The sequence below is a fragment of the Temnothorax nylanderi genome, unplaced genomic scaffold (genome assembly GCF_030848795.1).
Source record: "Temnothorax nylanderi isolate EJ_2023f unplaced genomic scaffold, tnyl_v1.0 TNYL_tig0009_pilon, whole genome shotgun sequence".
Taxonomy (NCBI): domain Eukaryota; kingdom Metazoa; phylum Arthropoda; class Insecta; order Hymenoptera; family Formicidae; genus Temnothorax; species Temnothorax nylanderi.
In genome coordinates this window covers 2,156,499-2,169,955 of record NW_027249071.1, presented here as the reverse complement: position 1 = coordinate 2,169,955, position 13,457 = coordinate 2,156,499, and positions in this window count along the sequence as shown.

The window sequence follows — 13,457 nt, the reverse complement described above, 5'->3', positions numbered from 1 at the left end:
AGAGAGAGAGAGAGAGAGAGAGAGAGAGAGAGAGAGAGAGAGAGAGAGAGAGAGAGAGAAAGGGAGAGGGGGGAGGAAGAGAGAGTTGAAGCGCGTTATTTTTTTGCTTGTCGACGTACCTTTTGATCTATGATTTTAATAAAATGTATTTTTTATTAGTACCTAAATAAATGTGAAGAATTATAAAATAATCCTGAAGCATATTACCTCTCGCCGTTCGTAGTTTTTTTTAAATAACTTTACTTTATTTGTAGATATTAAAACAGTTCAAAAATGAGAAAAGATGAGAAAAATTAAAATTAACTATTTTAATTATTTTGTGTTCTTAAATTAGAAATTATATCGACGCTTTGATTATTAATAGTTTTAATTAATATTTAACGATAATACTTTTAAAAATGAATTTTGTTGTTACCTTTGCTTATCACTTTATTCTTCTTGCTTTTCGTGCGTAAATACACGAGCAAACGTCGAGATAAATTTAGCGCGGGATAAAGTGAAAATTGTATACGGGCGTGTTCAATAACGAATCTTAATATACGACAGAGTTTAAGATCTCTTTTTGAGCTCTGCTTCGCGAGTGAAAATCTGATAATATTCACGATTAATATCACTTTTTAAAAAATATATTTTTTTAATACTCCTGCGCTGTGCGATTATTAGTAATCTTTTAAATCACGCAAGATACACGTCTTTCTTGAAATAAGTTTCCATGTCTTATGCACGGGAATTATATAAGTTTTATATATATATAATCATATACATATGTATGAGTCGACTGTGATGCATATGTTAGAATGGCTGAAAAAAAATGAATCATCTAGTAGATGGTTATATTCTGATCTTATATTTACATAACAAAATTTATCTAAATGTTTTCTTCTCGATAATAGCGAACTAAATAATTTTGTTAATTTGATGTTTATTAAACGCGACTCTGCACAATATCGATTGGGGTAGCAATTCGATCCCAGTCGTTTGCCCAAAGAAATATTTCCGCACCACACCTCTTACAATTAGACGTACGTGTGTAATAGATCCGAAATGACGTTTTGAGAAGGCACGTGAGTGCCTTGTGCCAATTTGTGCGTGGTGTCGCGCACGCTTATTTGCATGCGGTGTTCCCCATTTAGCTAACAACCTAATTATGAACCTCCGCTTTACCCGCCGTCCGTTGCTTTGTTTGCCCCTTTTCCGTAAAGTTATCGATGTGTGTATGTGCCTTTGCGACTAACAATTTTGGCCTCGTTTCCATGTTGTTAGCGAGACGGGCAAAGAGGAAGCATAAGGAGTCTGAAAATGCTTTACTTTTACGCATCGCGCACTGCATTGATATATGATAATATTAACGAATTATACTAATAATATAAATAAAAAGTATATTCTTGTAAAAAATGGGAAGTTACATTTTCTTCGTTAAAATTTAATTCGTCACAAATATAAGTTAGTGCAATTTACGTATGAAGTTTTTTGTATAAATAATAAATGATAAAAGTCCTTCCTCCCCTCCGGACTTAAATGGACTTTTTTAAATGCATGATTGTTCGTTACGTATTGTTTATTGAATCCCGGAATGTCGTTCGCTATAGCGAATTTAAAAGGCGATCGATTGTGTAAAATCGATGGTGCAAATGCAATGGTTTGCACCCTATTTTCCAAAAAAATTTAAATTGCGACTTTTTTTCAGATTATCTGTTTCACACATTGTTTGATATATTTTACGTACATAGTACAAAGTATACGTTATAATTTGATTGTTAGGTTGCAGAAGGATCTGCTCATAAGTGGACATGATGACAAATCTGTGTCGAACGTACGTCAGTGCGGTTTCGATGAATGCGGATAAATGCGCGAGAAACGAGATTGGCGCGATTATGCAACTCTTTCGGATATCTCGACCGATTAGATTATAATGCTTCAAACGCGCGGGCTTTGCGGTTCTCGTGAAGTTTGTTCGCAATTTAACGTGCACGTTAATTTCTGTATTAATTCCGCGATTTAGCCATCCATCATATATGAGCGATATTAATTCGCGTTCATGTTTACATGGACGCAAACGGGCATGTTTACAATTTGTTACATCGATATACAAGATATGAAAGTATTTGCAATTGAGCGCGAATATAATGGGGCAATATTATCGTTAATTGTGTGACTGAAAACTATATTATATAATGTAGTTATAGTATATAATAGATTATTATTGTTTCATTAATTAATTATAGTTTCATCTATTAGTTAGTTTTCATCATGCTTGATGATATCAAATGAGGCATCGAGTAAACATGCATAGTACAATAATTTTACATTTTTTTAATGATCAAATTTTTAATTATCGAATTATAAATATGCATTCAATAATTACAAAATCAAAGAATCTCGATTGCTCCATTTGACATTTCTTCAGCTTCAACGATCCTTAAATTTTTGGAGATTTTTTTTTATGTTTTCGTCATATTCCCTTATTAATTTTTTGAAGAGATTGCTTAATTCGACCACTTGTTTCATTCACTTGAATGGATTTATTTGAATATTCAGATCGGAATATGACGTAAAAAACATTCGATAATATATACGCGCAATATTTAGAGAGAAATATTCCAAACGAAAGTTAAGATAACATTCAATTATTATTTCAAGAAATCGGAAGAAAAGTTTCAAAGGAGACACGTGTGTTACATTCCTGTATAATCGGATCGCGATATAAACTACGTCATAAGCTCGATGGCGTCAGAACTCCGCGCGTCGTCGTCGTTAGCGCCTCAAATAAATTATAATTACTGTGAAACGGGGTTACATTGCGCACCAGGGATAATTTTGCATTGCGGTAAATAGAGGAATCATCGCGGATCTGTCCAGCGTCGTAAAATTTTATTTTCTTAGGTGCTAAATAGTGCTGAATTGCTTCTCGGTTATAGGATAAAGACTCATTTGCCGCAGTTTGTTTTCTTCTTATTCGCAATGCCACTTGTAATGTTACGATACATACTGTGCTTTTCGTACTTTTGTTTAGTTTTGCTTAGAAAGGATCCACTTTCAAACTTAATGAAGCCTCTGTTCGTCGTGTGACAAAAACCTGCATGCATTGACGTTGTCAAAATATTTGCCGTCGCGGACGCGACGCGACGGTAACTTTTACAAAGCACCATTTCATTGTGAATCACTAAGCCCCGCGTCACTTTCCATGATAAACAATGCGTGCACACTTTTGATCTTGTCCTGAATAATAAGGGCATGTCGCATTTCCTCGGCGACCTGGTATATGGATCGCGAATAAAGCTGCCGCTGAATATAACTTGCCTGCGATAAGTCACAAGTTATTTCCGGGAAGTTATGGTTCAAAGCCTTTAGAACCTCGACGAAACCTCTCGGCGAAAGTCATTATACCTACCATTTCCGTGTTTTGTTGTGTCGTTAATTTGCACCAATCTGATTCACGTTGATGATATGATAAATTCACGGTGAAATGGGGATTAACGTTGCTCGTTAATTATTTGTCAGTAACGCTAGAGGGGTTGAGCAATTTTTTTCGTCGTTTTCAAGGGTTTTTTTAAAGAAGAAAGATCGTTCTCAAGCTTTTTTTGTTTATATTTTTATTTTTGTACAGATTGTTATGTTGTTTTATATCATTTGAATCAAAATATCTTTCAGTATGACGAGTACATCATATACGTAGACACATCGATAATGTCCTTGATGGGCTATTACATCATTTACCGCTCTATCTTGAAGAATGCATTTGTGTGATGAAAGAGGAAGTTCGTTTCGACGGGTTCCGCCGAGTTTCCGATAAATGTGAAAAGTTTGCGCACAGAAGAGTGCGCACAAAAGCGTGACACGTCTCGTCTTTTGTCGTGTCAAATACCATTCGAACATATCTCGTATGTCGCATCAAATGTTAAACGATTAACGAATTATTGACATCGTCGTGTCAATACTTACAAAAATCGTCTCTAGTCGGTTTCTTTTCAGTTTCCATAATCTTGCACATTCACAAAAGTAATACATATAGTAATATATTCTTGTATTACTATAAATATAATCATTTGGTACCGATAACGCGCCATCATTTTACGATTGCTTCTTTTTATATGTATTGTTACATTTTCTCACGTCCGCTTGAAAGGCAGTTCTTTATGAAATATCGAGTTTCCTGTAACGGAAGGCCAAAGGTCGCTCTCAGTTGCAGCTAGACGGAAGATTTTCCGCGCAATAGTTATTCCACATTAATGGGAGCTTTCCAGCAAGCGACAGAAGTCGACACAAGTATCGTCTTATCTTTGTTACTCATTACCAAAAAAGAAAGATAGAACGATGTTTGTGTCGCTTGCTGGAAAGCTTCTATATATAGAGTGTTCTGTTACCAATGTATAATACTTTAACTTATTCTGATGATTAATTAAAATTTATAGAACTAATATCAGTATATCGACATTGTGCAGTGTTTAAACACGCCTTCAGCCAGCATAAATAGCTGACCAACGTTATTGCGTAGAATTCAAACTCAGACGTATAACTGCACTAATATCGTATCGACATTGTATCGGTATTGATTTTGATAGTTGGGGTTGATATTTATCGCGCAACAGCGTAATTAATTAATTCGCACGATTTCATACACATTAAAACGAAAATTATTTATATTTTGCGCGATCTATAAGATTCGGAGCGATTGGAAATAGGAAGTACAAATTATTATTTTACAATGTTTACGAGTGGTGATTTTTTTTAAATTGTGCTTGCTTTTGAATATGTTCAATATCGCTCTTCGAACTTTTAGGTTTAAATTTATTTTGCTTGTTGATTTTGAATCGAGGGAGTGCGGAGTAAGAATCAAACCAATCAAATCGAATCGAATAATTGAAGTAACAGGAAATGTTCGATCGATTTTTCATTAATAATACATTAATAATGTATTTTGCAGGATTTATTCGTTTAAAATGTATTGCGCATACACAATACTGGTGAATTTTGATTGTGATATTTTCGATGGGACGGCCCATCGCGTTTTAATTAGCCATTAACTCGATCATATTAATCATATCGTACCGTACGGTAGCAGGATGAAATTATCGATGCCATTATCTAATTTTTCGGTCATTAACGGAACGCCGCGAGCACAGAACGGATCAACTTCAAGTTGCGCGATGCAACGATTAATTAATAAGTTGTAACAATTGCTATTAATTCCGTACTTTAATATTTGTTAAACTCGCGCAATAAACTCAGTATTTATATATCGATGTGATTTGTTAAAATCCTTCCGCTGTTCAAGATTGTGTTAATTTGCTAGAATACTGGATGAGCACAGTAAAGTTATACGAGGTAGTCAGAGAAGTATTTCTATATAGACTGGGGATTTATCTTCTGATAGCACATCTGACTGTGTATTTTCGAAAGGAACTTACCTGATGGATGTTTCGTTTTATCCTCGTAACAACGCTATCGGCGAAATAAGGAAGGAAGAGTTGAAAGATCGAGTAAGAGCTTTCTCTGTAATTTGATTAGAGATTTGATTACTTGTAGGCTATATTAAAGCATGTTCTTAGAACAAATAAGCTTGAAAATTCTAGAAAAATGCTCGTTTAATTAGTGATTAACTCTGATATTGTTCACATTGTTTTTATTTTTATATTGTGATAGCAATTATTTATTATATAGCTATTGTATTGTATTTTCGAGAATATCTTCCTATAGGAAGTATATATATTGTTCGTAAATTAGCATGTCATAGATTATAATATAAAATTTAGTTTCTAAATGCAACAGTGTTTCAGCATATCTTTTTAGAAATTTGAGAGGAACAACTCTTTGTAGTTATGAAAAAATAAAATATTTATATTAATGTATTCAAATTTCTAATTTGCTGTTGTAAGAAAATAAAAAAATTAATTTTAAGTGAAAATTATATTTCAATTAAGTTCTTTACAACTTAAAAAAAAATTGATTATATTACCGTTGCACTGGATTTTTCGAAAAGGAGAGGTATATACATTTTTGCTTATCTATTTTTAAATATGTTAACATTTTTTAATGTTTAAATCCTGAAAAAGGCGATTAAGATAGATAAGATAAATCACATAATAAGGGATAGCTTAACAGAACAAAAATTAGTTCACAACGATTTTATTTAAAAGTCTGCTTGTCTTTGCTCGTCAATCGATTGTAGTCTCGATATACCTACGCAATGTCCTACGAGTTGATACCAGATTCCGTCAGGCGCAGCAGTTCAATTTATCTTTGCCGGTTACGCAGGACGTGCTCCCTTTACGTGTGTGAGTGCGTGCGAGGATATTAGGACCTCGATTTATTCTCTTGAGACTTGCCATCGGCTCTAGATATACCCAGTAATGGTCTGTTGGCTGTTATTCTCATTTGTGGGATGAGATTGTTGATTCTTGAGAATTCCCTTCGAAATAAGATATTCAGTTTCCACCTTCGTCGAATAAAACTTTAAAAAGATCGTATTTTTTCTTTATATAGTTGTAATCTTGCTCACATAGTAGATGTAATTCGGTATTATTTTGAATATTTTAACGTTTAGAAAATTATTTTGTATTTTGATAATGACAACGGTTACATAATTTTTTGCATTATCTGAAAGTTGCGATTGAAACTCGGATTTAAATTAATTCCTATACAGCCATATTTAAGTCGAATATCTAAATATATTTACAGATTCCCTCACTTCCTTCCTAACCCGCATATAGTAATATTCCGAGTAATTTTTTAATTTTTTTAATTTAGAAACAGCAGGTGCCATTCCTTTTACGCGACACTATGTAAATCTATTCACAACTTGAGAAACGCATATCTTTAGATAAGAGGTAGAGAGCATTAAGAAGTGACTCCCGCGGGAAGAAGGAGGAAAATTTTATAACGAGGGATCGATTTTTTACTGCCCAACCGGGAAATAATCGGTGATTACGTATGCATAGGTTACGTTACTAGTTTATCGATTTTTAGGCAAGACCGAGCACGTGTCCTCTGAATAAATCCGGCGATGCTTCCCTGTCTATGCTTCACGAACACCTGTAGATCCCGTTGCATGTCGTCGAGTGAGCGATGCTTACGCACACACAATTGTATTGTTTTTATTATATATGCAGAAGATAATCCTCTGTTTTTCTGCATGTGCTGTGATTCTCGTTCGAGCAGACATGCGATCTCGCATAATGTCACTTTGTTCAACTTCTCGCGTTAAATCAGTGTAAAATCTTCTCTTACATTTACAAAGTACACTTGTAAAAATTTATAAATATTATTCAGATCTGCGATATTACACATGATACGATGTATATCCTCCCACTGCATGTCTGTTTGTCATCTTGCTGGCAAGGTATTGCAGCAAAGCGTTTTTTGACACGATACATTATTTTTCTACGAAACGTGTATACTATCCGTCTTAAAAGTTTTGTGTAACGTTTTCGTAGAGACATCCATTAGTTGATAAGCTGCCACGAACTTTTCTGACAGGGTTATAGCGAAAATCCTTGATACGAAGGAGAATGTATAAAGATAGCTTTTTTTTCTTACACATAGCAAGTGTGGAGTGGATAAGTTACAATTTCGAGATATGCGACAAATAACTTCGAGGCTCGAATAAATTATGCAACACCCAGTAGCTTCGGTCGGAAAGCTACGGCTTAACGTTTTTCCTTCGTTAATTTCTTTCCATCGAGGTTCATTTCGCTGGAATCCCTTTAAAGAGCAGTCAAGAGGGGAAACAACGCTTTTTTGTTATTAGGCATTCTGCCGCCTAATTTTCACGTGATAAGTGATGAATCTCATTCTCGTCACGATGCAATAAGATCACTGACGAAATAAGATATTGCTCAAATGAAATTCGTTTGTGGATATGGTGTTACATTATGGAAGTAAACGTCTTTAAATTCGAATGTTGTTATAATTTGATTTGGGAAATCAAATTGTTTGTTGAATAATTGAAATTTACACACAAATAAAATTACTGACTAAAAATCTCAATTATATTAGGTACATATTGCATGCCATAATTGTTATTTAACTCATAATTAGTTTATATATATGCCGTGATTGTAACATGTTTGATTTGTATCTTTACATTTTCTTTTATTGCTCACGTTTTTTTTTTTTGAAAATGTTATGTCAGACGGTTATCATGATATTCGTATCGATCACGGAAAACGGTAAAGATAATCGGTTCGGCCGGTGGACTGAATAAACGCTAAGACCAGGGAAGACGGTTATCCGTTATTGGGATTTGTCTTGAAAGAAAATACAACTAAGAGGGAAACCCTTCGATCGATATGCAATTACGACTTGTGGTCCACGGGGCAATAAAGCAGCTTTGCATCGTAGATAAATATTTGCTATGGTAAATAAACGAGTGACGTCTTCTCGGTGCGTTTATTTGATTCGGAAGGAAAAGTATGTGAATTAAACACGTAAAGGAGAAATATACTTTTTGCACAATACAAACAAAAATACGTTTCTGATAATATATCGTTAAAAATCATTTTGCGATTGATAACATGATGATATATTGATCCGTTGATTTAGCAGAATTGATAACTTCAATTTTTATTTTTTACAACAGTTTATAATTTTAATATGTCAAAAATTATTAAAAATGGCAGCATGAAAATTTTATCAGCAAATACATTAATTTGAAGTATTCTATCAGGATGACAGAATTTCAACAGCTTAAAAGATTGTTAATGAATTAATTTTACATTAAAACAGATTCTATAGTCGCCATTATTTTTTGTCAATGTAATAATGTGAATATCTTAAAAATTATCGGAAATGTATAGGCAATGAGGTTTCACGAAAAAGTTTTACAAGATAATAAATTCTAATTAATTTTTTAACGAGTTCTGTAAAACTTGAAGTTTAGTAAAAATAGTTTTATGATGTACCGATATATTGTCGAATATAGTGAGATTATTCATTGATTTGCATGATAGTTTAGCATTTGAAAGAATTGTATTTGTCAAAGATCATGTTCTTTGGTTATCAATAGCAGTTATTGATGTGCCAATCGATATCCGTGTCCTTGTACCTGTTTAGATTGAACGCAAAGTTCAAAGCGTGCAAGCTGATGGCGATATTAATGCCAACATATGCAAGAAACTGCAGTGACATGAAAATTACATTGTTGCAATAAATCCCAACGGAGATGGAATTTTATATCGAGTGTGTTACTGTTTCGAGTGCACTCGATCGTGGACATAATTTCCCTTTACTTATGATATGCAAACGCATAGTTTCAGAGTCACATTATTACCGTGCTCAACGGTCATATATGTTCTGAAAAATCTGTATATTATTAAAAACATCTCATATAATTATAATTAATAGTTTTTCTTGTGAAATTTAAATTTCTCATTTAATAAATGCAAAGTCTATATTAAAAAAAGGTAAAACCTAGCCTTCGGCTAGATATTGAATGAAATTTCATTATATGACGAAAATGTTACATCGGTATGCGTTGCAGCGGAATTTCATTGTATATTCAATAAGAGCTTTACGGATTTTAATGCTATTTGAAACGTTGAGCGAATGTTGTGAGCTTACATTGCGTTCTGCGTCATTTTGGAGAAGCGGAGAGAAATGTAAAAATTTTAACGAGAACATTTTATATCTTTATAATTTTACTTATTGATTCCATTTAATGAAAACGCGGTATTCTGTCGTTGTTAGCCAAACAGGAGCAGGATAACGAAGTCACGTTTTCGCGTATTTACATCATACGAAACTGTTCATCAATTAGACAATTTACTCGGTATTCGTCGACCATATTCTGGTATGCAATAATCATCCTGCCAATTATTCCTACGCGTAGTGATTTGGTTAACGTGCGCATTGGCGTTACAATCTCGTATAACAAATCTATATGTATATACAACATTATTATTTGATGATGTTAAATTTCTCGCTGATATTTAGCTTCACACGACGGTGTGAAATAGATACAGGTAACAGACACGATTTTTATATTTTCGATTTATAAAATATAAAGTAAATTATTTTACAGTGTTACATAATTTTACATCAAATTTTAATTGTGGATATAATTTCTCACACTTTGTGTTGAACTTTGATAAAATCTTGACATTTTGTAACATCTAAATATATTCGATTTTCTAAAATAAAATTATTGTGAGCATTATTCTGGAAAAGAGAAATTTCACGATTAATTAATTATTGGCATCTTTAGATTTGAGTATTTTACTCTGAGAGGATTTTAATTCTAATAAAGGCCGCAAATCCTTTTAGTGAGTATTCAGTTAATCGCATTAATGCGTTCTGCTATATATAGCTTTCTAATCTGACGATACAAACATTTCCGTGCTACAGTTGAAATTTTACACTTTGCTTCGTATTAACACTATTTAGTAAAATGGGCGGAAATTCCGGAAAAGTATATACTATTAATCGAGATTAATTTAGAACCGTAATCCCTACCAAGAGAAAATGTATAGATCACGTTATGTATATAAAGCATGATCAACAGGCATTACACACCGATCGAGGACAGATATAGGGCGCGTACCGTTTCACGCATTATACGCATAATGCATTACTTATCCTTGTTGTTCACCGAATGAAAGAAGGATAAGTAATGCATTATGCACATATCATGCGTGAAACGGAACGCACCCATAGTTATGCCCGTTTTCACCAACGTCGTTTTCACCAACTTGAACCTTGGTTCAATTCACTCTTTGTCTGTTTCTAAGGGAGACTGTTAGAAAGAGACAAAGAGTGAATTGAACTAAGGTTCAAGTTAAACGACGTTGGTGAAAACGGACAATTAGTCACTCGGCACGGAGTAATATTTGTAATTCGATTAAGTGTTTCGATTTTATTACAAACGTTTGCCTTTGTGTCGGTTAATTACATTTTATAGTACCGTAGACGCATCTGATGTCTGTTCGCGACGCCATTTGTACGTAATTCAGTTCGTAATAATAGACAATGTAACAGTAGTTATAGTTCGATACGACCCACGCATGAAGCATGAAATTTCCGAACAAATTTCGGTTAGTTATAATCGAATTTGTGGTCTAGCGACTTGAACGGAATATAAAACGGAGATCAATAAAATTTTTCTTTGACGTTATTAACATATTTTGACATAGAACGGTTCTGTCGTAAGTGCGATAGACTTAAATAATTTGTGATGCAAATGTTTATTTTATATTGTCCTTGTAAACATGAGAATCAATGTTAATTGATTAAATTATCGAGACAATAATATATTTGAAATTGTATATTGTAGTTGAAAATAAAAAAAATATGTAACTATTGTTTATACGTATAACAAAGTAATAAAATTTTGTCTCTTCTCATAAATTCAAATGGATTTTTACTTTTACGGAGCTTTAATTTTTATGTTTTTTTAAATTTTTCTCAATATTTTTATTGATAAAATTTATTTTTATTCAATATTTTTATTGAATATTAAAATATTTGATGAATGATAGTTACGTTTGAAATTTGCTGTAAAAAATATTCTGTATGATATTTTTTTAACACATATAAATATTTTGTTGTTCTTATTACAGTCTGTGGGAATAGAAGTGCGGGTAACCAAAGACATTCCCGTTGTCTCAACGGAATCAAATGCCGTACGGGATACAGCACCGCCTTGGACTACCACATCAGCTCCGAGTCGGACCTCCCCGCCAACTCCCACAAATCCACACTCGCAATTCTTATCGCCGCATGTCTTTTACGGACGGAACTCACTTTGTTCCGCGAATGGTAAGATTATTACTTTGCATAAAGCACGCGTGAGGAAAGAAATAACAAAAACAATGTTTTTTCCACCAGCCTTTGTTCTTTGCAATAATCGAGATTGAATGAGAAAATAGATACAATATATGAAAGATAAGCTATATTCAGTTAGAGATATAAATATTCATATTGCCGCAACAGTTACAGATTTTCGAAAATTTATAGTAAAATTGAAAACAGATCCTTTTCGGAGATCACGTGACTTTGTATAAATCTTTTTTTGTTCTTGGAATTTTATTTATTTCAGTATTAAATTAGTTCATTTGAATATTAAAGCTTAAAATAAATTATATTTTTATTTTAAAAACAATGCACAATAGAATACGGAATAAAACTTTTAACTTACATGTTAGTAAAAATTTGGAAAGTATCAGTTGTATCCGTCCAAATAGAATTGCATAACAGGCTTAACACAATCGGCTGCCCGACAATCATGTTCGTCGGTTTTTTACGGGAAAAAACGAATCGTGTTATGTATTGTCTACACGCGTGGGATCGAATTTATCATCATCACCATTCAATCCCATGCGGTGGTAATCCCTTTAAATCGATGTTTTCTCCGCAAACACCTGCCTTCCAGGCACAATGTTACCCCTCCCCCTCCCCCGGGAGGGGGCGGATTACGCGTGCAAGACCTCGGAGCATGACCTCGCTTTCGGAGATTTCTCTATACCGTTCGATTATTTCAGATTACACGCGAAGGAGACGACCCATGACATTGCGCATCGGTCCTCGTCTGAGTCTTCCGAACAAGAGCACGTCCGCGCCGACCACAACCACAGACGGGGAGTGGCGTGCACTTAGGTAAGTCTAATAGAATCTCCTTCGCTGTTTCCCGCAATTTCCGTTTCTGTAACAGCGTATTTCGGTCGCGATAAACCGCATCGTCGCCGTCGCGTCGCACCGAATTGCGTACATGGCAAATAATAATGGAGACTCATTGCGAAAGCGCGCATTTACGTCGCTTTAAATCGGAGAGAGGTTTATAATAAATTATAATTTACGGTTCATCTTTTTGCGCTAAACGTGGCACTCGAGCATTTTGTATTGTACGCGTTACTGACATAAGTCCGAAACGAAAACCGTCGTAGTTATTTTGCAACGAGATTTTAGCGGTACTTATATAATATTTAGCGATGGAATCCAGTACCGTTAAAACTAATGGTGCCATTAGAACGCGTTACGTTTTTACGGTGTTCTTTTTTCGGTTTCCTTTCGCGCAGATTGTCACGTGAATAATTAACTGGTCTTGCCGCAGATTCACGTGGGTCCACTGATGGAAAATAGATCCATCTGTATGTTATTATCATGGTAATTTGGTTGTGTATGTCATCGTTAACATAAATTTGCATGCTTATGAAGGGAATCTTGACTTTGTCACACAACCCATACAGATGCGAATGTGCACTGATCCATTGAAGATCCGACTATACGGGTCGAGTAATAATTATGATTAAAATAGCTTTGTAATTAACATGTCAGCGCTATGCAGTAATAGGAAAATTATTTAAATATACCACGTGTCACACTCGGGTAAGGTGATACATGTTAGCGCTTTTTGTGATTATTCTTATCATATCTTGCTTATCATTTCAATAGTGCGTTTTACTTCAGCGCGTTTGAAAGTCATGGCGTAAAACCTAAACTATGGACTATATTATACGTAAAATAAC